This window comes from Schistocerca piceifrons, chromosome 2, assembly GCF_021461385.2.
Source record: "Schistocerca piceifrons isolate TAMUIC-IGC-003096 chromosome 2, iqSchPice1.1, whole genome shotgun sequence".
Taxonomy (NCBI): Eukaryota; Metazoa; Arthropoda; class Insecta; order Orthoptera; family Acrididae; genus Schistocerca; species Schistocerca piceifrons.
In genome coordinates this window covers 1,095,417,848-1,095,422,449 of record NC_060139.1, presented here as the reverse complement: position 1 = coordinate 1,095,422,449, position 4,602 = coordinate 1,095,417,848, and the positions used below count along the sequence as shown (strand labels likewise).

General features: G+C 39.7%; 1 non-coding gene across 1 annotated transcript; it reads right to left on the bottom strand.

Annotated features, from left to right (window-relative positions):
• Positions 1-4,091: 4,091 nt before the first annotated feature.
• On the bottom strand, positions 4,092-4,166 carry Trnas-cga. The gene has a single exon. It is a non-coding gene; the product is annotated as a tRNA-Ser (tRNA).
• Between the last annotated feature and the right edge of the window lie 436 nt (positions 4,167-4,602).

Below are 4,602 nucleotides of genomic sequence, written 5' to 3'. Positions count from 1 at the left end.
TTAGGTTAAGTAGTGTGTAAGCCTAGGGGCTGATGACCTCAGCAGTTTGATCCCATAGGAACTTACCACCACCATTACTTCACAATAAGAAACAATTGGCAATAAAGGTGTTTGAAACTGTTGTGTACATAGTTCCGTGTAGTCAGCCGGTACACAACTTTCCCACTAGAGTGCGCCCCGCTAAGCACAACAGCGCCGGCGCAGCGCTCGTGTGTCTCCGCAGTACAAGATGGCGCTGCCTTAGAGACGGACCAAATTCTGCTTCCGCTGATCCGCGTATTAATATGTAACGCAGCCAATGAGATTGCTGCTAACGTAGAACCTTTTCTCCTCGCGGATCACACTCGCGCAGTGATACCTGAACGCGCGAGGTATTATAACGAGTCTACAGACCTCCGATTAGTCAGTCTGCATTTGTCTGCACCAGTCCGTACCAGTATGCATTAGTCTGTACCAGTCTATAGTCAAGTTTCAGTCTGCACCTAAGAAGATTACCATATTCCTGTACATAGCCATGAAGATAAATGTATAGACACTTTTGTCAAGTATCAGAGATATGTGAGAATAACATTAAAGTACCAATACCAAAGGAACTTCAGATTGTCAATTATAAATAGCATCCAGACTCAAGTTATGTAAGGTTTATGCTTGTTACTATTTTAATAAATGCGTGTGAAAATTAATCAAGTATTCTAAAGTTTTGTTTAAAGTTGGTCGCCGTCAATCTGCTACTCTAAGTGTGCAAGTGGCATTTCTATTGTCTGACCTAACGGCAGAAGATAAACACGCCACGATAAGACCACGAGACAGATTGCTGACACTCGCCTACTTCGTTAGAGCGACAAGTCAAATAATCTGATGGTGTGTGTACCGAAGGTCTTACAGTACGCACACCACAGAAACAATACATTAATCTCATTGTCTCCAAAAGAAAATGTCTCTCTGTGCTTAACACAACAATTACAGATAGACAACTTGACGGAATCCAAGTAAGCTACCACTATTACACATTGGTTCTTAACCCTAACTCATGAGGTGTGGTCTCTCAGGCCACGCAAAAACTTTCGAATTCGCTCTACAAGATCAGTTCTAGCGGAATGCTTCTGTACCCTCCATACCCTCCTTAAATCGCCAACCCTACAATGATCTGATGCTGGTTGCGTTATCGCCTTTTTTGTGCATTTTTGACACGTGTTACTAATATGTCTTGGGGCTTCCAGACCGTATCTCATAAACTACATAGCTGTTTTCACGTGTTCACAGCAAAATGACAGTTTAAACAATCCTATGTTTGACGAAATTGTTAGTCAGTGGATGTAAGAAGATGCAAGTGATATACATCAAGAAAGAGATGGAAAAGACGGCGATTTTACAACAGCCAATGATCGCAGTTCTACTAGCAAACAAGATCACTCAGACGAAGAACTTAATGTATTACTTAAAATCAAATGCGTTTTGAATGGTGATAAAGAAAAGTATACATCCCAGCATCGAAAGTCGGTTTTGCAAACTTTCTTTCTGTACCCATCAACTGCAGTTTATACGTGCAAATTTAAACCCTGGAATACAATTGTATGTGAAAATTTACTTTCTGCAGGGATACTATAATTTTTGAATGCAGAATTAAGTTCTCTAACAGTTCATTTATGTGCACTATTTAGAAACCGCACAAAATAACCTAATTTTGTGCGATAAAAAGTAAAATAATTCAGGCTTTATTTATTACAATAAAAGCAACACGGAATATTTAAGCAACACTTAATTAGTTGTAAAAATAAATATTATGTAAATTAAATTAAAAATTTTAAACGATATGTGCTTTAAATCTAAATGTACACCTCATGGTGTACATTACAGAAAACTCACCTTGCGAGTTAATGGTTAAAAATGAAATAGGGCCTGTATTGACACATTACAGAGTACGGTAGGTGAAATATTAACTACATTAACAAATCTTAAAAATTTGTGTTACGACTGTTTGCATTTCAGATCTCGTTCCTATAACTGGTATTATGTCTGTCGCTTTCCGATTATGTAAAGACAACAAAGAATTTTTCAACATGTGAAGAGAAACGATCTCTTTATTTTCAACAGATCATTTACACTGTTCAGACGTGGCGTAATACCGGTATTATATATCTTTGTCCAACATATTCCTTTCAATTCCAGTATTATTATCAAGCAGATTGCAGTATCTTCCATGAGCGTCTAAATCAGTGGTTGTCAAACATTTTTGTTCAAGGATCAATACTTACATTGTACGGCGGCACATCGGGCCCCGTATATACGGATCTTATGATTGGTAGGTAAACTACGTAAATTAGTTTTTTATTAGACCCCAATAAACTGGGTATAGTAAAGACGTCGACACACAGATTGTGCTTTCAAATGTTAATGTTGAGCGTGCTGAGTTCAATGTGCTGCTAAACGCCCAGAAACGATGCAACTTGTGCGTACTACAGAGTGCGTGGAGAATAACGTGGCTGGTAGACGTGCAGTCGCCAGGGCAAGCGACAGTGGTAGGGAAAGGTGGCAGGTGCTGTAGGGGAAGTGCAGAGTGCCGGAGGGGAAGTGCCGTGCCTAACTGAAGCCTAACGTCACTTGCGTGGAGACCATCCAATAAAACCTAGCCACATCTGTTCTGGTTAGCACCTGAGAATAATTCTTGTTTATCATTTGCAACTTCCAGAGAAGCGTCATGAATTTTGACTACGTTTCCTTCTTAATGTGCTAAAATATGCTTCTTTGCTAAAACACAGCGGAGTTTTCACAATTTCACTTCACTAACATGTTCTGCTGACACAGTTGAGAGAGACTTCTGAAACAACAGCTTATTAACTGAGGATCTGTGTACAAGTAAGGTCAATAACTTATTAAAAAGCACGTCCTTGGTACAAAAATAAATGTGTAGAGTCTTCACTTATGTTGTTCCGAAACCGTCAACATTTCTCATTTCACCAGCCATAATGGCCCTTAAAAACTAATTTCAGTCATTAAAAAAGTCTGTAGTTAGCGTAATCACACGGTAGATAGTGAAGTTTCACGTAATAATCATACGGAAAAATACTCTACTCTGTCAGTGCTATAGCTTGCTAAAATATTTCGATATCTCAAACCATTTATGAAATACGAGGAATATTATGGATGTTTCACTCTTTTACACAACTGTAGATAAGTGAGCTACATAAGACCAGTTTTCTTGAGATTAGTGACGTAAAGACCTCCACCCAAGCCTAAAGAAAAAATTCAGTATGTTAGCTAATTTTCATAAGCAGCAATACGTTTTGTAATATGCACCAAATGCAAAATCATAGCAATCCTTATTTTTCATTGCAAACGTTTTTAAATTTCACGCGGTGTCTTACTTAATTGCAAATATCACAATAACTCTGACCATTAACGAAATGATGCCCATGTCATCATTAAGCTGAACATATAAAGCTGTAAGTAACGCAATTTTTTTAACCAAATACTTTCTGTGACACGGTTTGAGAAAGACTGCAGGATGTGTGCCTCGAATCTGTCACTGCAGCATGTTGGCAACCGACTGAAAGCGGGAAAACAATGCTGACCTCCCCTTACGAATGAACTCGCCCAACACTTTGGACGAAAATTGTTCACTGCGAATCAGCCACTGTATCCTGCGTAGAGTCCACATGTGTCTCAACCTGGTATATGCAACAGCAGCGCGCTCTAGCGGCAGTCGTCTAAATAAGAACTTCAGTATCCATGAACATATCGTAACCGAAAAAAGTAAGTAGCATGACTTGTTAATAAGGACATCTGCTTATATAAGTTCCAGTACAATTAGTGCGGTATGTACTTACAATAGTTCTCCACATGAAATAAATATTATTTCATCATTCTCAATTTTAGTAACTTTCTTGTTACTTTGCCACTGTTCATATTTAGTAGCAGAATCTTTACAACATGTAAAATACGAAACTTAAAACAAGAAAGTGCAAAATATCTTATTGCAATGAGTGCAAAATGTCTTTTTAGATTAATCCAATAGAACTAACTCACTCCTCAGGAGAGTGCACTTTTATTTCCATAACATGGAATGAAACTTCCTGGCAGATTAAAACTGTGTGCCGGGCCGAGACTCGAACTCGGGACCTTTGCCTTTCGCGGGCAAGTGCTCTACCAACTGAGCTACCCAAGCACGACTCACGGCCCGTCTTCACAGCTTTAGTTCTGCCAGTACCTCGTCTCCTACCTTCCAAACTTCACAGAAGCTCTCCTGCGAAGCCTTGCAGAACTAGCACTCCTGAAATGAAGGATATTGCGGAGTTATGGTTTAGCCACAGTCTGGGGGCATTCTTCCAGAAGTTTGGAAGGTAGGAGACGAGATACTGGCAGAAGTAAAGCTGTGAGGACGGAGCGTGAGTCGTGCTTGGGTAGCTCAGTTGGTAGAGCACTTGCCCGCGAAAGTCAAAGGTCCCGAGTTCGAGTCTCGGCCCGGCACACAGTTTTAATCTGCCAGGAAGTTTCATATCAGCGCACACTCCGCTGCAGAGTGAAAATCTCGTTCTGGATAACATGGAATGTTCTAGAAAACACTTTTATTATAGTAAGAAGCAAGTAAGAGAACCTATTAGA